Here is a 23,257-nt window from a genome sequence, read left to right as displayed (position 1 = left end):
ATAGCCTCAAAGGTGCTCACTCTACTTGAGCTCAGCACCGAGGAGCGCAACCTTGTTGGGGACCTCTTTTTTTTTCTCCGAGTCTCCCTATTTGGGGAGGTCGTGGCTCGCTTCCTGAATGATTTGGAAGACTGAGCACTCCCATTAGCAGAGGTTTTGTTTGGGGAACCATCTGCTGGTGTGGATTTTGGTCCCTAGGCTGAAGGGACTTCTCCATTAAAATCATCTTGAGGCAGAGATCTCTGTCATGCCTTGCCCTGGCTTTAAGATTACTGCAGTGGGCACATGTTTGGGGGAGACCCACATCCCTCAGAAAATGGACACATGATGGGTGGTTGTCTGACACAGGCATTGCCTCATGGCAAGAGTCACATCATTTAAACCTGGGCGAGCTGGGCATTGTGTCTGTTAAAGTTTCCCAACAGGGAAAGGGTGGAAAAAATATCTAACTTTAAAAAAAATGTTATTAAAGAACACTAGATAACTAGTTAATTAAACAAAATTTACTAAACTACAACTAATCTAACTTTTTCTATAGAAAGAAAAAATGAAGAGGCAACACTGCCACTGAGATCCATCTGCAGCTGAGAATGGTTGAGAAGGAACTTAAGGGTTGGGTTGTGCATGTACTACATGAGGCACAAACAGCACTGCAAGACGACTTCTGCGCTTGTGCAACCCGACTGAACACTGCTTTGGAAAATCTCCGATCTGCGGCGCAGGGACGCACCAACACCTAAAGTGGAGCACTCACAGGTACACACATCTTGAAGGACCATCGTTGCTGCACGAGGTGAGTAACTTCTTCTTTGTCAAACTTCAATATGCTCAGGGTTTAGCTGATTGCCATATTTGGGATCAGGAAGGAATTTTCCTCCAGGGCAGATTGGAGAGGCCCTGGAGGTTTTTCGCCTTCCTCTTTAGTATGGGGCATGGTTGACTTGAGGGAGGCTTCTCTGCTCCTTGAAGTCTTTAAACCATGATTTGAGGACTTCAATAGCTCAGACATAGGTGAGGTTTTTCATAGGAGTGGGTGGGTGAGATTCTGTGGCCTGCGCTGTGCAGGAGGTCGGACTAGATGATCAGAATGGTCCCTTCTGACCTTAGTATCTATGAAAACAGAGAAAAATAAATAAATAAAACCCAACCATACAAACCCACCTACTTTGCACACCTCATTTTAATAATTACAGATTGTCAAGTTTCATTTTAACAGTTTGAGAGTCTTTTAGGCTGATGTCCTAATTATCCTCAGAACAGGTGCACAGGGGCATTTTCTTGCCAATGTGACTGTCTAGTAGTGGAGAGCCCAATTCTCAGATTAGATGAAAGTTCAGTATAAAGCCTTCTCAAACTGCAGTCATTATACTGAGACAGCCACCAAAGAAGCTAATTATGTGGTCTATGTACTCATGTGCTCCTTATGCACACCTGAGTCCCATCAATTGCGCTGTCACAGGAAACAGGGTTGGCAGTAGAGTTTGCCACAGTGCAACATGTTTGTAGGGTTAGAGTGTTGACACTCGGCGGGGGGACACTAGGCACTCTGGGATAGGATAACTTTAACTCAGGTGTGTACACTGCAGTGTGGATGCCAGAGCCCTAGGTTCTTCAAGGAGTGTCCCTATGGATGCTCTATGTTAAGTGAATCTGTGCGCCAGCACTTGAATTGGAGATTTTTAGTAGCAATGCCTAGTTGGGTCATACGTGCTCTGTCCCTGTCTTGTGCTGCCTCATGTGGTTACATAGTGTGGTGTGACGAACCCCCTCGCCTCCTTTCCTTCTCTACCACCTTCAGCTTGAGACAGAACACTTGGCAGCGCCTTTGAGCTTATCTTTAATCTAGTGTTAACTTTAGAGTACCAGTTAGAACCCAGTTACTTCATAATTTATTACCCTATCTCTTCCCCGTTTATTTTTTTCTTTAAAAAATTCTTATCTTAGCTGTTTAAGTTCAGTTATTAGTTTACCCCTTAGTATAGTTGTAGTGAGGTGGAGTGGTCTTGCTCGGGACTTGAGAGCGAGGGACCACTATCATCCCCCTGGTGGGCGGAGCCAAACCTGCACCGGCTCCCTCACTGGAAGTACTGGGCAGGGCAGAAGGTATAAAGGGAGGGCCCTGCAGCTCAGTTGAATGGGAGCTAGGAAAGGAGACATATCTCCAGCCTGCTGCAGGACTCCGGAGCTGAACTTGTGCTGTACAACACCCGGCCCCCCAGAAGAGACCAACCCTGGAGAGGAGTTGACAGGAGTACCATCCACAGTATACCCTGAGGAGACAGAGGATTCTTGGACTATGGAACCCCCCGCCCAGACTGTGGTAGGAAATAGCCCAGGGAAACCAGACTTTAGTCCTGTTTTGTTGCCGGAGAACAGGTCAGCGTGTTTCAATAGGTTCCCCACTGGCCCAATGATGGAACCCTCCACCATGTCCGTTAATCAACTTTTCTCAAAAAGGGTCATGTAACTTTTGAGATACTGTGCTTCCATAAGTTAACATATCTGTTTTTTCAACCCAACTTTCTGGGGTTTGTTATATTCACAATGTCTTTGACAGCTCACTCTTATGAGAGTCACCACAGTCTGGTGCACAGAGCACTGGACTGGGAGTCAGGAGAACCTATTTCCCACTCTACTGCTGACCCACTCTGTGACCTTGGGCAAGTCGCTTCACCTTTCTGTGTCCACTTACCCTCCCACTCTTAGTTTGTCTTGTCTATTGAGATTGTAAACAGTAGAGAGCAGGGACTGTCTTTTACTGTATGTTTGTAGGTTTCATAGTAGCAGCCGTGTTAGTCTGTATTCGCAAAAAGAAAAGGAGTACTTGTGGCACCTTAGAGACTAACAAATTTATTGGAGCATAAGCTTTCGTGAGCTACAGCTCACTTCATCGGATGCATTTGTACTTTGCCTAGCACTAGGGGGCCCTAGTCTCAGCTGGTCTTCTAAACACTACCTCAAAACAAATAATTATTTGACATATATGGGGTCAATTTTGCTGGAATTCTTTTTCATTCCTCAAAAGGCTTGGCTTATCTGTTCTGCTTTTTTGACTTTGTGTCCCAGTCCTACTTGCAAAAATATTTTTTTAAATAAGGTAGCTCTTGTTTCTATCTACATTGTGATATACTTATTTTTGTAAACTGAAAATAGATTTTAACTACACACTAACATTTATTTTAAAATAAATCCAGTAAAACTCTTATCCTGCAAAGAATCACGCATGTGCTTAACTTTAAGAATGTGAGTAGTCTCCTGGAGCTCATAGGACAATATGCATGCTTAAAGTGAAGCATTTAAGTCCTCGCAGGATTGGGGCCTAAAGTAATAGACTATACCATTAAAGAGTATTAGCTGAAAATTCTATAACTTCAGCTGCACAAGGGGGAAATAAGTATATTTCAAAATTATGTATTACACCACAGTGGGTAAAATTCTTAGGGGCTGTCCATGAATTATATAACCCATTAGGCAGAGGGTGGGTTTTTAATTTTGCATGTTTGTTTCAGTATTACACTGTCTTGGGGTTGGAGGTGGGGTCAGCTTAAAAAAAAATCACATAAGATGTGTTAAGTGATTTATGGACAGTCCCTTAGGAGCACTCAATTCTCACTGATTTTATAAATGCAACTTGAGAGCAGGAGGCACACAGCTGAGTTTATGCCATCTGAGGATTCCTGTGTGCAAGGCAAAACCCCACCTGCCACTTCAAAGAAGTTTTTGTATCAGTGACTGGGATATGGGTGGTCATACCTAATAATTGAACAGAAGTCAGAGGTCCAATGCCAGAGCAAAGCATCAGAGCCAAAGCTAGGGCTCGGAACCAGTTTACTTGGAATAAGGCAAGGCTGGGAACAGACAGACACTATTGCAACAGGCAAATGCTTTGAGGAACTAGTGAAGTGCTTCTGCTGACCCTTCCAATCAATCAGATGCTGGAGCCAATTAGTCAGCTTGCTGCAGGCCAGCTGTGATCATTAGTTTGCCTGAAGACTAACTCTTCTGTAAGTCTTGGTTCCTTGAGAGCTGGAGTGGCACAAAAGGGAATTTGGTTTATGGTAAGACTTGGCCCAATATATTTACTTTAGTTAGCCACTAAGATTAAATTCTCTTCCTCACATTTTTGAGGCTTTCTGTCACAGTTGTGTATGAAGGGACAGTTCTTACGTTTTGAGCTAAATATTTACATTTTTTTCATTCTGTACCTTCAAAAAAAAAAAAAACTCCTACTCCAATCTATTTCTATTTGAAGGGGCCTGACTGATTTTCAGATGAGATATCTCTATTTCTTTCATATGTTGGCAGTTATGCTTTATTCTTCAGATTGGTAACTGGACAGGACTCAAAAATGTAAATATTTAGCTGAAAACATAAGAACTGTCCCTTTCGAACTACTTATTTAGGTGTAATGATTGTATAAAATCATTTTAACCACTTTTGCACACTTCTCCACCCAGAATTGAGTACACTGCCTACACAGAGCTCCCGAACCATGGAACAGAAAGATAAGTCCTGGTGATTAAATGCAGGACTCCTCTGTTGTAATGTCACTTAAGTGGAAATAAGTAATTTTTATTTGCAGGGGCCAGGAAACATGATTCTTTTATTAGCAGCTGTTGTGAAGTGTGATCACTTCAAAAAGAGTTATAATTTGAAATATTCAAACTCCAAAATACAATATTTTCCTTAGAACTTGGAATGTGTTGCAATGGTGTAGTATGTGTTGACAAAAGATATAAATATTGACTGATGCTGCCATAGTGTTTAGACATTGTTAAAATTTCTGGGCCTGTTTCTCTACTCCATTACATGCCATTAAAACTCTTTTGATGTTAAGATATAACATTGGAGTAATTAGGGTTGGAAGGATTAGATTTTTATTGGTAAATGTCAGTAAACATCAATTTTACTGTACACACACAATAATGAAACAATATTTCCATCAATAATAACAGCAATTTACAATTAGGCAAAGTAAGAAAAAATGCTGTTTTGAGAATTTAGTACAGTTGATTTAAGACTATTAACTTTTTATATTTTGATGTCTGATGCTGACAGTTTGTATTTTAATGGTTATAAAGCTTTAACTTCTTTAATCTCAACATTTAATGTAATTAAATAATTGTTTGACTCCTAGCCCCCATATTTTTCCACAACTTTGAACATTTAAATAGATAAAAATAGAAAAAAATGCTTAAATTGTTAAGAATGTTGCTGAAGAATCTTGTCCTGGCTGCTCAGTGTATCTGTTCTGGGAGCTGTGTTGTTATTAGCACTAGCAGAGAATGCAGCCTGCTAATTCAGCAGACCTCAATGTTACTCATAAAGAAAGGCCACAGGCATGGTTCAGTGACAAAGGCACTGATTTTCTATTGCCTGGCACATTGTGGAGTTATTTACACTTGCATAAAATGTGGCTATTCTGTTCTGAGGGTTTTTACCCTCACTTTGCGTAGATGTAAATGATGATCCAAAGTGCAAGCCAATGAAGAACTGGGTCCAATCTACATTAAAGAAACTTGCACTGATGTGATTATGTTGATGTTGATGTAGATGTGCTGCACTGCTGTGAAGCAAGGCTTACGCCATTGAGGCTTACCTGTGAGTAGCACATCTAAATTAGTGGATTGTACTGGTGTTACTAGATCAGTATAGTAACGCAGGTCTAAATTTCTCTTGTGCAGACAGGACTCCAGGCCTGTATTTCTGATCAAACACTTGTTGCTTTCTGGATGAAGTGATTCCTTCTGTCTAGTTTGTATATTAATTTAAGTTTCTAAAGAGTTTCCTTAGAAATGAAAGGCATTATATCAGTTAAATATAATAATTATATTATTATTAATTATATTTTATATATATAATATATTATTATATTATATATATAATTATATTATAATTATCTGTTTCATAAAGTTTAAATGACTTGCCTTGTCTGATATATTTGAGTCATGAGGCAAAAGGGAAACATGCTCATTAGATTAGGCTTGAAGTCCATTACTATCTCCAGGCTGGGGCCAGGTTTTAGAGGATTTGGATTTGAGCAGTCTTATAAGACTTTGACACAGTCATGTCATCAGTACAGCTACCTTTTCCTTCTTACATCATTCAGCCTAAGAGATTCATTGGCTTTTTGAATGTGTTTTACACAACAGGTCCCCAGACAGATTCTAATAGTATCTATGTCCCATGGAGTCAGGGAACTTCCTTCTCTGGCTATACTGCACAAAATGTACCCAATGGCAGGGAGAAATCTGTATTCTTGTCTTTCTCAAAGAACATTGACAGGGTCACTATATGCAAATGGCCTTTATGTTTATATTGTATAAATGGTAAATTGCATGTAAATGGCAGAGTTCTTACAAAGGCACAGGGTAGTTTGAATTGTATGAATCCTTATACTTGAAGCAAGATGTAGTGAGATACTTCTATTATGCAAAACTATAGAAATTTTTTACAGTAGGAGTTACAGGATTGTAATTGACTAGAAAATACTAGATGTCCTTATGGCCACTAGATGGAGCTACTTTAGCAGTATTATGATTAGCTTATTGTGTACTGGGTACGATACAACATTTTGATTTTAGGGATAATCTTAAAAAGGACTCACAAGTATAGTATTAGTCTTCTCTTCACTGGGGTTAGCTGCAGGTATTTTAAATTGAAGTAAGGCTTTTTCCTTAGGTGCTATTTTAAACTCCTAACTCGAGTACTCTGGAGTCATGCATTCATATTCCATTGTGAACTGTACATGTTGTCCCATGAAAATTTTATTGTTGGTGTTGATTTCAAGGAAGGATGATCCAATGGATAGAGCACTAGCATGTGCTGTGGGAGACCTGGGTACCTACTCTGCCACAAACATCCTAGATGACCCTGGGCAAGTCACTTAGGGCCAGATTTTTAAAGGCATTTAGCTACCTGGTGGGATTTTTCAGAACGATCTAGGTTACCTAATACCCCTTTATTTCAATGGGTGTTAGGCATGTAGGTACTTTTGAAAATCCCACTTGGTATAATCTGGCACAGATCTTCAAAAGCATTTAAGTTCCTAACTTCCATTGATTTCAGTGGGAGTTCAGTACCTAAATACTTTTGAGGATCTGAGCCTCTGGGTCTTAGTTCCCCATCCTGTAAACAGAGCTAATACCACTCCCCTTCCTCACAAAGGAGTTCTCAGGATAAATATATTAAAAACTGTGAGGCGCTCAGTGATGCGGGTTATATAAATACCTAGAATATCAGAAACTGTAGTGTTATGAAAAGGCTGTGATTTTTAACCCTACATGTATTGTTGAACTTTATATCAGACAGACCTGTAATCTGGCATGTTAATATATTGGCTGTATTTGCTTCTCATCCTGAGTTTATTCCTTTCTTTTCTAAACAAGAAAGAGCCCAATCTGGGGTGTGTGTGTCAGGGGAATATGACTTTCCGACATGTTTTATATTTAGGGAAATGCCAGATATTGGTTCTTCAGGGAAAGATCAAGCCTACTTAATAAGAACAAAAAAAATTCACTTTTACTCAATTATATCTTTTTTTACATTTAGTGTCAAGGAAAATCTCATTCAACAGGAAATGGCTAAATGTGCCAGTGCATGGATGTCCTCTTTGTTATTTTACCATAAGAGTTCTCTTTTGCTCCCATTACTATTGTCATGCTTTTTGGAGTGGCTCATGACTGAGTGCCTACCTCAGGCCAGACTGTCAAAAAGTAGGACACAAACCCCAAACTGGTTGCATGTTCTATAATTAGATTTCACTAACCCAATAACAAATGTGAACTCCAAAAGCAAAAACAGTCTTACCCTGTAGTCACAGACAGTGCCCTTGGGCATTCCAGTTTATCTTTCCACCCAGGCAAGCTGGACTGTGTGATAGATGATCACTTTACACCAAAAAAAGACAGGTTTCAGAGTAGCAGCCGTGTTAGTCTGTATTCGCAAAAAGAAAAGGAGTACTTGTGGCACCTTAGAGACTAACAAATTTATTAGAGCATAAGCTTTCGTGAGCATGCATCCGATGAAGTGAGCTGTAGCTCACGAAAGCTTATGCTCTAATAAATTTGTTAGTCTCTAAGGTGCCACAAGTACTCCTTTTCTTTTTGCAAAAAAAGATATTTACCTTTTCCGTAACTGGTTTTCTTCGAGATGTGTTGCTCACGTCCATTTCACAATAGATGTGCGTGCTTGCTACATGCACTGGTGCCGGAAGTTTTTCCCCTAGAAGTACCCATAGGGGAGCACCCCTAGCGACCCCTGTAGTGGCACCGCGATGGTGTGGGATAAGCAGCACTGCGCGCTCCCCCTATCCTCAATTCCTTCTTGTCAGACAACTCCGACGGAGGGGAAGGAGGTCGGGATGTGGAATGGACATGAGCAACATATCTCAAAGAACACCAGTTACGGAAAAGATAACTGTCTTTTCTTTTTCGAGTGATTGCTCATGTGCATTCCACAATAGGTGATTCCAAGCTATATCTGTTGGAGGTGGGTATGAGTTCACAGATGCTCGGGACGGAGTACAGCCCTGCCGAACCTGGCGTCCTCCCTGGTTTCGGAGACGATCGCATAATACGAGGTGAACGTGTGAACTGAAGACCATGTGTCAGCCTTACAAATTTCCTGGATGGGGACATAGGCCAAAAATGCAGCCGACAAGGTTTGCGCTCTAGTCGAGTGCGCCCTCACAGTCGGCGGCGGGGGGACTCCTGCCAGGTCATAACAGGAACGAGTACACTAGGTGATCCAGTTGGAGAGCCTTTGAGTGGAGATCAGCTGACCTCTCACGCATTCGGCCGATGAACAGCTGTGAGAACTTCATGAATGGCTTTATATGTTCTAGGTAAAAAGTCAGAGCCCGTCTCCCATCCAGCATGTGGAGGCGGTGCTCCTCACTGGATGCATGGGGCTTGGGAAAGAGCACCGGCAGGTAGGTAGAGACCACCTTGGGGAGGAACGAAGGGTGTGGTTGGAGCTGGACCTTATCCTTATGGAACACTGTGTACGGGGGCTCAGAGGTCAGGGCCCTGAGCTTCAAGACCCTTTTCATCTAGCTGATGTGATCGCCACAAGGAAGGCTACCTTCCATGAGAGGTGCGAGCAGAGCATGTAGCTAGTGGTTCAAATGGGGAACCCATCAACCTGGTAAGCACCAAGTTCAGGTCCGACTGGGGGCCTAACATACGGGAAGAGACTATCCAAACCCTTAAGGAATCGGCCAGTCATAGCATGGGAGAACACCATGTGCCCCTGCACTGGCGGGTGGAAGGCTGATATGGCCACCAAGTCCACCTTGACGGATGAGGGTGTTAGACCTTGGGCTCTATGGTGAGGGAGGTAGTCTAAAATTAGCTGAATTGGAGCAGCCACAGGCGAAACACCCTGATCATAGAATCATAGAATATCAGGGTTGGAAGGGACCCCAGAAGGTCATCTAGTCCAACCCCCTGCTCAAAGCAGGACCAAGTCCCAGTTAAATCATCCTAGCCAGGGCTTTGTCAAGCCTGACCTTAAAAACCTCTAAGGAAGGAGATTCTACCACCTCCCTAGGTAACGCATTCCAGTGTTTCACCACCCTCTTAGTGAAAAAGTTTTTCCTAATATCCAATCTAAACCTCCCCCATTGCAACTTGAGACCATTACTCCTCGTTCTGTCATCTGCTACCATTGAGAACAGTCTAGAGCCATCCTCTTTGAAACCCCCTTTCAGGTAGTTGAAAGCAGCTATCAAATCCCCCCTCATTCTTCTCTTCTGCAGACTAAACAATCCCAGCTCCCTCAGCCTCTCCTCATAAGTCATGTGCTCTAGACCCCTAATCATTTTTGTTGCCCTTCGCTGTACTCTTTCCAATTTATCCACATCCTTCTTGTAGTGTGGGGCCCAAAACTGGACACAGTACTCCAGATGAGGCCTCACCAGTGTCGAATAGAGGGGAACGATCACGTCCCTCGATCTGCTCGCTATGCCCCTACTTATACATCCCAAAATGCCATTGGCCTTCTTGGCAACAAGGGCACACTGCTGACTCATATCCAGCTTCTCGTCCACTGTCACCCCTAGGTCCTTTTCCGCAGAACTGCTGCCGAGCCATTCGGTCCCTAGTCTGTAGCGGTGCATTGGATTCTTCCATCCTAAGTGCAGGACCCTGCACTTATCCTTATTGAACCTCATTAGATTTCTTTTGGCCCAATCTTCCAATTTGTCTAGGTCCTTCTGTATCCTATCCCTCCCCTCCAGCGTATCTACCACTCCTCCCAGTTTAGTATCATCCGCAAATTTGCTGAGAGTGCAATCCACACCATCCTCCAGATCATTTATGAAGATATTGAACAAAACGGGCCCCAGGACCGACCCCTGGGGCACTCCACTTGACACCGGCTGCCAACTAGACATGGAGCCATTGATCACTACCCGTTGAGCCCGACAATCTAGCCAGCTTTCTACCCACCTTATAGTGCATTCATCCAGCCCATACTTCCTTAACTTGCTGACAAGAATGCTGTGGGAGACCGTGTCAAAAGCTTTGCTAAAGTCAAGAAACAATACATCCACTGCTTTCCCTTCATCCACAGAACCAGTAATCTCATCATAAAAGGCGATTAGATTAGTCAGGCATGACCTTCCCTTGGTGAATCCATGCTGACTGTTCCTGATCACTTTCCTCTCCTCTAAGTGCTTCAGGATTGATTCTTTGAGGACCTGCTCCATGATTTTTCCAGGGACTGAGGTGAGGCTGACCGGCCTGTAGTTCCCAGGATCCTCCTTCTTCCCTTTTTTAAAGATGGGCACTACATTAGCCTTTTTCCAGTCATCCGGGACTTCCCCCGTTCGCCACGAGTTTTCAAAGATAATGGCCAAGGGCTCTGCAATCACAGCCGCCAATTCCCTCAGCACTCTCGGATGCAATTCGTCCGGCCCCATGGACTTGTGCACGTCCAGCTTTTCTAAATAGTCCCTAACCACCTCTATCTCTACAGAGGGCTGGCCATCTCTTCCCCATTTTGTGATGCCCAGCACAGCAGTCTGGGAGCTGACCTTGTTAGTGAAAACAGAGGCAAAAAAAGCATTGAGTACATTAGCTTTTTCCACATCCTCTGTCACTAGCTTGCCTCCCTCATTCAGTAAGGGGCCCACACTTTCCTTGGCTTTCTTCTTGTTGCCAACATACCTGAAGAAACCCTTCTTGTTACTCTTGACATCTCTTGCTAGCTGCAGCTCCAGGTGCGATTTGGCCCTCCTGATATCTTTCCTACATGCCCGAGCAATATTTTTATACTCTTCCCTGGTCATATGTCCAACCTTCCACTTCTTGTAAGCTTCTTTTTATGTTTAAGATCCGCTAGGATTTCACCATTAAGCCAAGCTGGTCGCCTGCCATATTTACTATTCTTTCGACTCATCGGGATGGTTTGTCCCTGTAACCTCAACAGGGATTCCTTGAAATACAGCCAGCTCTCCTGGACTCCCTTCCCTTTCATGTTAGTCCCCCAGGGGATCCTGGCCATCTGTTCCCTGAGGGAGTCAAAGTCTGCTTTCCTGAAGTCCAGGGTCCGTATCCTGCTGCTTACCTTTCTTCCCTGCGTCAGGATCCTGAACTCAACCAACTCATGGTCACTGCCTCCCAGATTCCCATCCACTTTTGCTTCCCCCACTAATTCTACCCGGTTTGTGAGCAGCAGGTCAAGAAAAGCGCTCCCCCTAGTTGGCTCCCCTAGCACTTGCACCAGGAAATTGTCCCCTACGCTTTCCAAAAACTTCCTGGATTGTCTATGCACCGCTGTATTGCTCTCCCAGCAGATATCAGGAAAATTAAAGTCACCCATGAGAATCAGGGCATGCGATCTAGTAGCTTCCGTGAGTTGCCGGAAGAAAGCCTCATCCACCTCATCCCCCTGGTCCGGTGGTCTATAGCAGACTCCCACCATGACATCACTCTTGTTGCACACACTTCTAAACTTAATCCAGAGACACTCAGGTTTTTCCACAGTTTCGTACCGGAGCTCTGAGCAGTCATACTGCTCCCTTACATACAGTGCTACTCCCCCACCTTTTCTGCCCTGCCTGTCCTTCCTGAACAGTTTATAACCATCCATGACTGTACTCCAGTCATGTGAGTTATCCCACCAAGTCTCTGTTATTCCAATCACGTCATAATTCCTTGACATCACCAGGACCTCCAGTTCTCCCTGCTTGTTTCCAAGGCTTTGTGCATTTGTATATAAGCACTTGAGATAACCTGTTGATCGCCCCTCATTCCCAGTATGAGGCAGGAGCCCTCCCCTCACAGACATTCCTGCCTGTGCTTCCTCCCGGTATCCCGCTTTCCCACTTACCTCAGGGCTTTGGTCTCCTTCCCCCGGTGAACCTAGTTTAAAGCCCTCCTCACTAGGTTAGCCAGCCTGCTGGCAAAGATGTTCTTCCCTCTCTTCGTAAGATGGAGCCCGTCTCTGCCCAGCACTCCTCCTTCATGGAACACCATCCCATGGTCAAAGAATCCAAAGCCTTCTCTCCGACACCACCTGCGTAGCCATTCGTTGACCTCCACGATTCGACGGTCCCTACCCAGGCCTTTTCCTTCCACGGGGAGGATGGACGAGAACACCACTTGCGCCTCCAACTCCTTTATCCTTCTTCCCAGAGCCACGTAGTCCGCAGTGATCCGCTCAAGGTCATTCTTGGCAGTATCAGTGGTGCCCACGTGGAGAAGCAGGAAGGGGTAGCGATCCGAGGGCTTGATGAGTCTCGGCAGTCTCTCCGTCACATCACGAATCTTAGCCCCTGGCAAGCAGCAGACTTCTCGGTTTTCCCGGTCAGGGCGGCAGATAGATGACTCAGTCCCCCGGAGGAGAGAGTCCCCGACCACCACCACCCGCCTTCTCCTCTTGGGAGTGGTGGTCGTGGAACCCCCAACCTCAGGACATCGCATCTCATGCCTCCCAACCAGCGGAGTCTCCTTCTGCTTTCTCCCCCCAGACATATCATCTGGTCCACTCTCCGCATTGGTACCTGTGGAGAGAACATGAAAGCGGTTAGTTACCTGTGTCTGTGTTACTGGAACCCGGACATTCCGCTTACCTCTTCTGGAGGTCACATGTTGCCAAGCTTCTTCACTGGCCTCTTGGCTCCTCTGTGCAACCTGCTCTATATCTTTAGAGCTTTGTGCCCCTAGAAGGCTATCCTGAGTTTGGTCCAGAAAATCCTCAGTCTCTCGTATACAACGCAGGGTCGTTACCTGTTGCTCCAGACCTTCAATCTTCTCTTCCAATATGGAGACCAGCTTGCACTTTGTACAGACAAAGTCGCTTCTGTCCTGTGGAAGAAAGACAAACATGGCACATCCAGTGCAGGTCACAACAGCTGAACCCCCCCCTTCCATATCACCTACCTACTATGAGCTTCCTCAGAGACGTTGGCAAGATGTAAGCCTCACTGGGCTCACTCCAGGCGAACTCCCAGGCAAACTCCTGCTGTGAGCTGCTCTGCTGTCCCCGCTGCTCCGCTGCCGCTCAACTGGTTCGCGAGGCTCTGGCTATTTTTAAACAGCCAGGCTTCCCTGACGCAAACACACAGACACCCTAATGCCCGCCCCCTGCAGGCTAGCAGCCAATCAGACACTCACTCAGGCTCCCTCCCAGCAAACACACGCTCGGATACTTCCTCAGCAAGCAAACACACACACTCGGATACTTACCAGTCCCAGGCAAACTCCTGCTGTGAGCTGCTCTGCTGTCCCCGCTGCTCCGCTGGTTCGCTGCCGCTCAGCTGGTTCGCGAGGCTCTGGCTATTTTTAAACAGCCAGGCTTCCCTGACGCAAACACACAGACACCCTAATGCCCGCCCCCTGCAGGCTAGCAGCCAATCAGACACTCAACTGCCCACCGGGAAAACGGAGACCACTTTGCCAGGTAGGCCCTCCTCTGCTTTCCAGGAGGACGTGCTGAACCTGTTCCGAGCAAGCCCTCTCCTCCTGGCCTAACCATTGAGCAGCCATTCCGTGAGGTGGAGTGCCACTAGGTTTGGATGAAGGAGGCAGACCTGGTCCTGGGATAGCAGGTCTGGGCAGGGTGGCAGCAGCCATGGTGGGGCGACTGCCAGGCTCATGAGAGTCCCGTTCTAGTGTTGCCTGGGCCATGCAGGGGCAATCAGGAGGACCCGGGCCCTGTCCGTATGTCGATGCCCATACCGCGAAGGGCTACGGTAGCCTCTCAGAGACAAGGACCTCTGGTGCCTCCGGTCCCTTGAGGTGAAGCGGTGCCTGGAACCCCTGCCAGTCGGTACCCAGCCAGACAACCTGGTGGGGGTCGACGGACTGGCGTGAACTGCGCATGGGGCAGTTGCTGAGCGGGGAATGGCGTCAGAAATCTTCCCTAGACCGTGAATGGTACTGTCCAGGTGGCGACCGGTATCTAACGGCTTGCCTCTGGACCGGGAGCCAACAGTGGTGGTGTCCTTGGTACCAGCAGAGACGTAACATCCCGGGCCGCTTGCAGTGTGTGGAGGGCACCCAGACGTCCAGGGAGGTCAGCTCAGAGTGGGCCGGGCTACTCCGCTCAACTTGAGTTGGAGGCTGGGAGGCCGATGGGGACCGAGAACTGCCCAATGTGGGTCTAGTCTCTTCCCTGGTCTTACTCCGGTGTCTCGGCAGAGAAGACCTCTTAGCCTTTTTGGAGTGTCCCATGGATGGGGAGTGGTGCCGGCTGGTGGAAGACACCGAAGGGTCGATGCGCACCGACGCCACGGTGCTCGGTGCTGACTTGGAGTGGCACAACGGTGTCGGGGTCAAGGCTGACTCCATCAAAATGGCTGGGAGCCAAATGTCCCACTCCTTCTTGGTCCGATGCTTGAAGGATCTGTAAATCTTGCAGCGATCGCTGAAATGGGTTTCCCCGAGACAGCGTAAACAGTCCGTGTGCCCATCACTCACGGGCATTGGCCACTTGCAAGTGTTGCATGACTTAAAGTCTGGGGCCCGGGGCATGCCCCGACCCGGGTGCTCTAAACTAACTCTAAACTAAATTACTTTTAACAACAGGTACTACTAATGAACTGAGTGCAAGAGGGAAGCTGCCACCAAGCTGGAGCAGAGCAGTTCTGCTGCACCTTCACTGGCAGCAAGAAGGAACTGAGGGTGGGGGGAGTGTGCAGCGCCCCTTATACCACACGATAGCGGTGCCATTCCAGGATTTGCTAGGGGCGCTCCCCTACAGGTACTGCTAGGGGAAAAACTTCCAGCACCAGTGCATGTGGCAAGCACGCACACCTATTGTAGAATGCACATGAGCAATCACCCGAAGAAGAACCACAATAATATTCAGGTTACTCCCAGTCCCAAAGGACCAGTCACTTTTACCCTCAGTAATTTTTACTGATCTCAAACAAAAGACAACACCTGTAGCCAATCCTATAATAAACTAACTAAATATTTATTAACTAAGAAGAGAAACGAGGTATTTACAAGGTTAAAACATGAAACGCACACACACAACTGAGTTAGTCTTAGAAGCTTCTATTGTCTTTTTAACTCTATAATAAGAAGCTCTATTTGTCTTTTAGGGCTAACCCTGCCAAACAACATGGAGGTTTCTTGTTTTTGTTTAGGAATATTTGCCCCTGAAAGTCCAGACAGCATAAAAAGACCTAATTTCTCATTGTCATGGATTTTTATCCCCTTCTCCCTGAAGTCCAAACTGATAGAACAAGTCTCGTTGTCTGACTTCTCTTCATATAACTGAACTGGGGAGGGCAGTCAACAAAATCTTTGTCCTTTTGATGGCACACAATGGCTCATTTGGTTTCAAAGGCCCTCTCATCTGCAGTATCAGCCCTTTACATTAATTAATTCTTCTATGCTTCTATTCTTGTTTGGTGAGGTACACAGTTATAGAGGTTTACAATGCAAATACTGAATATAACTATATGCCATGCTATATAGATAGTATAAGTAGGATTGATACATGCAGCATCATACAAGCATTTAATAAAGTCTAAACACATTTTTGTAACACTAATATCTGTTTTAACTATACCAACCCACAGGTAAGCCAGACTGGTTTCCAGTTATGCATTTGTCATTGTTCAGTGGGGCTCTGGGCCTTGGCATGAGCTGGCACTTTTTTTTTTTTCTTTATTTTTTAACAGCCCTCTGTTATCGGTATTTGCTGTATTTGGCTCAGCTTAGCTTTGCCTTTTTTTAAAAAAAAAAAAAAAACTTATGGGCTATACCTCTGTTCTCTTGTATATTACAAAAGTGCTAATCAATTATCTAAAGTTCTCCAGAATGGATTCTGTCTGTCCTGGATTATGAAAAGTAAAAATGGATAATGTATACAGAAGAAAAATGAACATATTCAGGAATAGTTTGTAGTTCTTGTAGTAATATTGTGAATGTATATATCTTTCATCCGAGGATCTCATACTCTTTACAGACATTCATGCATTAAGCCTCACAACATCTCTGAACCATTTTTTTGAGACTCCCGCCCACATAAACTATATATGGAATGACCGTCTGGATTGCCTTTTTCCTCCTGTTATTGTCTCATTCTCCCTTGGCTCTAGCCTCTTTCAACTTCACATAGCTGCACTGTGCCTGCTCCCCATGGTTCCTTTTTTCTCCCTTTTGAAGTCCAGATGCAGATCCTTGTTTATGGCTGAGGAGCCCCTATGCAGTTCACAAGTGAGGAGTATGGTGCAAAGGTGGCTTATGTAGTCCTCTGATTCTGAAAATTCTCTGTTATAACTCAGGGCAGTTCTGAATTAAAACAGCCATGTATGCCTAAAATTCTATACGGTGGATGTCAATAGCAACAGTGTAAACCACCTATACAGAGATGAGACCAAACACAATCCCTGTCTGGGCAGAAGTTTGAATCCAGAGCTGAACTTTACTCTTTGTCCCCCATCTCTGCAATGTACTGAACCAAAATCCTGGTGCTCTCAAAAGATTTGGGTCTTATCTTTGCTGCAAAGGCCTATCTCTAATTATGTGGAATCTTTGGGTCTTTGAAATACCACCACTGAAATAAAGGGGGCTGTGTATTGTCAGAATGGCTTGATAAACATAAAGAGGTATGTTCTGGTGTATATAAATTCCTCTTCATTGTTCAGCTGAGTTCTTCTTTGAGTGGCTCTGCATATTCCCACTTACCATTGCAACCTAAATGGGGAACCTTTTTCAGTCAGTCTGTTAGAAGGTGGTGCACATGCACTCCATCCCTCCCCTCAGTGTTTATAAATGTTCTGAGGGTGAGGCTATATAAGGAGGCATTGTGCCCTCTACCACTTCAGTTCTTCCAACCGCAAGCGCCAGATGAAAGTGAACCACTCTGATCCTTCAGATCTGGGGTTTTCTCCTTCCTTAAGTGCCTTTTTAGGATGGTCTGTTATTAGTTTTAGTGTCAGTATAAGTTAGTGTGTTAATAGTTTGTGTTATTTAAGTTAGATTTTAGTTTGGTTCCATGGATAATGGACAAGAAGAAACTGAGCTTCAAGATGTGTGAGTCCTGTCCAGTGGTCTTCATGATGATGGATGACCACATGATGTTTCTAAAGTTCCTTGGGAAAGGTCACTCTCTTTTGGGGTGGTCCATCTACCAGATCTTCACACTCAACACATGTAAGAAAGGGAGATAGGTTGCAGGTGCTCCTACTTGAGGAAGCTCTTGCTGTTACACTTTCTTGGTAATGGGAGATCTTGAGATCTGAAGGCTAAGAGACCTATATTGGCTCTGACTGCATTGTCAGGTAAGGGTAAAGTGCCAAAGAAGTTCCAGGGATCTGTGTCTTTATTGGTTCTGATGGATGTTCCTTCATTCAGGTTCCAGTTCATCAAATCGTCCTATTAAGGCTGCTAAAGTGTAGGAGGCAACATCTTTCCACACCGCAAATAAGGACCCTATGCCAAGACCATCAGTTTCAATTGTGCCGGTTTCTAAGAAGATAACCAGGAAGATTGCCACTGTTGGCAATGCCAGATCCCATGGGTCAGATTTAACAGATGCTTCTGATTTGGATCAGTCTTCCACGGTTCTGATTCTGAGACTCAAGTCAGTTCCACTTTCTACTTTATGATCCCATTTAAGTCTCGGTCCAGATCCAGTGATGCCTAAGTTTGTAAGTTCAGCACTGTTGTTTTACAAATCCCGGTGGCGATGTCATATCTGAAGAGGACTATGACGGTAGTAGCAGATCTGATGTGACATCTGATTGTTCTTCAGTTCCCAGTGAGAAATTGTTGGGGGATAGAAGGAGAAAGAATTGGATGGTTAGATCCAAGGCCTAAATCCATTATTCCTGAAAAGAGGGTACAATAAGTCTTTCTCTGCAGTCATCTCTACCTCTATCTCCCAAGACTCCTACAGGATCACTGCACAGACCTTTCTCACTTTTCATGTCTCTTCATCCGCCAGTGTTATCTCCATTAAGATCTACTGCAGAATGGCTCCACAGTTATATGAGGATCAAGAAAGACTCAAAAGACCTAAGCTCCCCCACCCCCAATTTAAGCCACTCAGGGCTGATGGTCCTCAGTCTTGTGGACAATTTGGCTCCACATACTATGGGTATGTTCCCTGATCCTACTTATTGGAGATAATGTCCATCTTGGGCTTGGTGATCTTATTGGGCTTGCCTCGCAAGTTCTTGAGTCATCCACAGTATGGATGGAGTAGTGATATTCCAGCAGATAAGGGTCTGATTGTAGAGGAATCTTTGAATCTGATTCTACTGGAGCTGTCTGCACCCCAGACATTGGTACCTGACACACTATCTGAAGAAGAAGAATTGGCTCCTCTTTTGGAGCACCAGACTTTTGTCCTCATGAAAATGTGAGCATTGTTTCTGTTTCATCTGATGACCTTCACGTTTACATGAATTGATGGATTGAATTGCATCTACTTTTAATTTACCTTCAATGGTTATAGAAGAGGCTTCACATCCATTTGATATTGGCTTTAATATTCTTGGGGCTCTGTCAAAGAACAGGATGTCTCTATCAATTCTGGGTGGTCTTTTGCAACATGCTAACGTAGTTTGGGTTAATCCTACTTCCTGCCAGCCTATTTTAAGAAGTCAGATAAACTGTATCAAATCCCACATGAAGGGATTTAATATTTTCAGACTTTCAACACTCCAAATTCTTTGGCAATTGCAGTTGTGAGTAATAAAAATTTAGATCTGGTCAAGCCCATTTGACTCCTACAGATAAAGAAGGGAGGGAATCGGATGCCCTTGGAAGAAAGAGTTTTTCCCCCTTTATCTCTTGGTATTAGAATAGCTAAGTACCAGGTGATAATAGCCTGCTACCAATTTCATCAGTGGGAAAATGGCTACATTTGTGCAAGATTTACTGATGGATCAGAAGAGATTGGCCAATGCTATCTTGACAGAGGGACAAAATGTGGCAAAACATGCAGTGCTGCTTTCTTGATCTCCAGTTACAAGCAAGTAACCTTCACTTTCTGACTATTACCTCCCCTGGTTGATGTCATCTTTATGTTGTCAAGGATGATTTACAGCCATGGCTCTCAACCTTTCCAGAGTACTGTATCCCTTTCAGGAGTCTGATTTTTCTTGTGTACCCCCAAGTTTTACCTCACTTAAAAACTACTTGCTTATATAGGCACCGACTCAGTGGGTGCTGCGGGGCTGGACCAACCACAGGGAAAAAATTAGCAGGTGCTCTGTACCCAGCAGCAGCCAAGCTCCCCCCCGCCCCCATCCCCTCCTCGCCGCCGCCTCCTCCCCTGAGAATGCCACATTCACACTCCCCTCCCAGCGCTTCCTGCCTGCCTCCTAATAGCTTTTTGGTGGTGCTTAGGACTTTCTGGGAGGGAGGGGGAGGAATCGGGATGCGGCGTGCTCCGGGGAAGAGGTGGTAAAGAGGCAGGGTGGGGCAAGGGGTCAAGCACCCATGGGAGGGGAAGTTGGCGCCAATGCTTGCTTACAAAATCAGACATAAAAAATATAAAAGGGTTACAGCACATTATTACTGAAAAATTGCTTACTTTCTCATTTTTACCATATAATTATAAAAATAAATTAATTGGAATGTAAATATTGTACTGACATTTGAGTTTATCGTCTGTAGAACAGTATAAACAAGTCATTGTCTGTAGGAAATTTTAGTTTGTACTGACTTCTCTAGTGCTTTTTATGTAGCCTGTTGTAAAACTATACAGATATCTAGATTAGTTGATGTATCCCCTGGAAGACCTCTGCATACCCCTGCGGGTACACATTTCCCCTGGTTGAGAACCTCTGATTTACAGAACTAGCAAGAAATTCCTTGTAATGCTGTCTTGTAAAGCCTGTTCAGCACAAAGGTTGACATTTTTCAAAAATTCTTATTTAGTGTGTGCCTCCTAATTCCATATTAAAACATCTGATTTTTAGCAGGGCTGAGCACTTGCACCTCCCCCTTGTCTTATAAAAAGTGCTGGTATTCAAGATCACTGGTTTCATGACCACAGTTAGGTTCAGGTGTTCTAGACAATGGGCCACATTCTGCATTTTAAAAGTCATATGACTTGTTGGTGTTGTGGGTGTTTTGTTTGGCGTGGGTTTTGCTTTGTTTTTGTGCAAATGACATTTCTGAAAAGGCCTCCATTTCTCTCAGCAGCAGTGACTTCAAAGGAGCTGCTTGACAAGGTGGCATTGTTTGGCATTCTGGATTCTTCTGTCACTTTGGCAGATGAATGTTCAGCTAGTGTTGACTTGAGTTCTGAGTTTTTGTTTTTATGGCTTCTTACTTGGAAAGTGAGTCCGACCCTGGATTTGCAAATATGGTTGTATGTCTGGAAGTGTAGCCATTGTTGCAATGAGGGTTTGAGGCATTGGTCTTATGACATGCTCTCTTCTCCTGCAGAGACCTCACATGCCACTTCTCAAAAGTGGACGTGGCCTCCTGGCACAGACCTCTCCGTCTGGGTCTGTCCAGTGCAACAGGGTTCCCAGGTTTTACTGTCCACTGTGCATGCTTTGAAGTTACCTTCAGGCTGTCTTTATATATAAGGATGGATCAACACTTAGGCTATGTCTACACTGGCAACTGAGGTTCTTAGAGATGGCTGTCCCTGTGGGCATTCCACTACTCTCCTTTCCCCCCCCCCATGTCAGAGTTTTCACGCTAAAGACACTGTGGTAGAGAAGGAACCGAGGGGGGGATTGATTGCACAGCGCTATGTAACCACCAGAGGTAGCACAAGATGGGGACAGCATATGTGCAACGCAGTTAGGCACTGCTGTTGAAATTCTCCAATCGCAGGCACAGGGACACAGATTCACCTAAAGTGGAGTATCCCTAGGGACAATCATCTTGAAAAACTTGAGTTACTGCACAGGGTGAGTAACCTTTTCCTCTGTTCATTCCGACTGAAGCATCTGGCAGTGCCCACTGTCAGAGACAGGATACTGGGGTAGATGGAACGTGTTCTTACGTAAGATTAATTGGAAAGAATTGTTCATCGGCTACAGTGATTGACTTCAGATCAGACAATCGTAAAGGAAAGAGTGAATCTAGATTCCTTGTCTTCTCAAATATGCAGACATGATCATCAGACACTTGGTAAAGATTCTCAAAGGTGTGGAGAGGCTGAAGGGGAGCACTCTGTATTGGTAATTTCCTGTGGTCTGGGTAAATTTGCAATATGAAAGTATGCGTCTTAAGGATCCAGTGTTCTTTCTGAATTTAAAACAACCGATCATCCTGTTGAGCTATTGAAGATCTTCGATGGGGTGCCATCCCCCATATTTATTTGGAACCAGGAAATAGAGAGAGTAGAACCCCTTGTCTTGGAATTCTTTGGATACTTTTTCCACTGCTCCAAGTTGCAAAAGGGAGTCCACTTTCTTCCTGAGCAATAACTCATGAGAGGCCCCCAGTAGGGATTGGGAGAAAGGATAGGAAGGATTTGGAAATGAGTACCTTGTCTATCATCTCCAGGACCCAATGGTCTGAGGTAATCTGCACCCATCTGTCCCTAAAAAAAAAAAAAAAAAAAAAAAAAAAAAGTAAATGGCTCCCAAATGGGGAGGAGGAATGGATCCTGACCGTACCATCAGACTTGACGGCAGGAGTGAGGTGGCGCATGTTCAACAGAAAAAGCAGCAGCAGAGGATTCTTCTTCTGAAACCTCTGACCCTTCCTTAGAGGTTTGAATGATCTTGACTCACCATAAAAGTAGGAGGACTACTGTCTGCCTCTGGTATGGTTGAGGTTCATATTGTTTTCCCGACGGGGAAAAGGTTGGTTACCAATAGGTCTCCTAGTACTGTGAATTGGGTGGATGCCATAAATAGAGGGTGTGGTGGCAAGATCTCAGGAAGCATAGTCACTATAAGTGTGTGTAGAGAACTCACATATTTTGCCAGTGCATTTGGTGCCAGGATTGGCTCCTTCTAAGGGTTGTCCCTCAATCCTAGGATCTTCAGTCGGGGTGGGGCACAATACTCATTCAGCTCGGGCTCCAGTGGTGCGGTCCTTGGTACCAGAAGTGTCAGTACTGAGTGCTTCATAGACTCATAGAAATGTAGCGCTGGAAGGGACCTTGAGAGGTAAGCTAGTCCATTCCCCTGTGCTGTGGTAGGACCCAGTATACCTTCGTTCAAACTCTTCTTAAAACCCTCTCATGATGGGGATTCCACAACCTTAGAAACCTATTCCAGTGCTTAAGTACCCTTTATAGTTAGGAAGTTTTTTCCAATATCTAACAAATTTCCCTTGCTGCACATTGAGCTCATTACTTCTTGTCCTACCTTCAGTGGTCATGGACAACAATTGATCACTATCTATCTTTAATAGTCTTTAATAGTTATCAAATATGTTATCAGGTCCCCTTTCAGTCATCCTTTCTCAAGACTAAACATGCTCAGGATTTTGTAAACTTTCCTCATATATCAAGTTTTCTAAACTTATCATTTTTGTTCTCCTCTGGACATTCTCCAATTTGTTCACATTTTTCCAAAAGCATGGCACCTAGAATTGGACACAGTACTCCAGCTGAGGCTGCACCAGTACTGAGCAGAGCAGGACAGCTAATCCTGTCTTACATACAAAACTTTTTTGCTAATACATCATATTATGATTAGCCTTTTTTGCAACTGGACTACACAGTTGTCTTGTATTCAATTTGTCATCTACTATACCCCCAGAGCCTTTTCAGCCGTTTTACTGCCTATCCAGTTATCCCCCATTTTGTAATCGTGCATTTAGTTTTTCCTTCCTAAATGTAGAACTTTGCATTTATCTTTACTGAA

At 44.6% G+C, this 23,257-nt stretch overlaps 1 long non-coding RNA gene across 4 annotated transcripts in view; it reads left to right on the top strand.

Moving 5' to 3' along the window:
* The window catches only part of LOC119851251, a 124,098-nt gene that overhangs the window by 16,411 nt on the left and 84,430 nt on the right, over nt 1-23,257 (top strand). For all 4 annotated transcript variants that reach the window (XR_005291188.2, XR_006279088.1, XR_006279086.1 and 1 more), the window contains exon 2: nt 539-793. This is a non-coding gene — a long non-coding RNA (uncharacterized LOC119851251). The remainder of the gene's footprint in view (nt 1-538; nt 794-23,257) is intronic.

The sequence above is a fragment of the Dermochelys coriacea genome, chromosome 2 (genome assembly GCF_009764565.3).
Source record: "Dermochelys coriacea isolate rDerCor1 chromosome 2, rDerCor1.pri.v4, whole genome shotgun sequence".
In the NCBI taxonomy this organism is placed as follows: domain Eukaryota; kingdom Metazoa; phylum Chordata; order Testudines; family Dermochelyidae; genus Dermochelys; species Dermochelys coriacea.
Note: the sequence above shows the minus strand (reverse complement) of the source record. Positions and strands in the feature narration are given on the sequence as shown.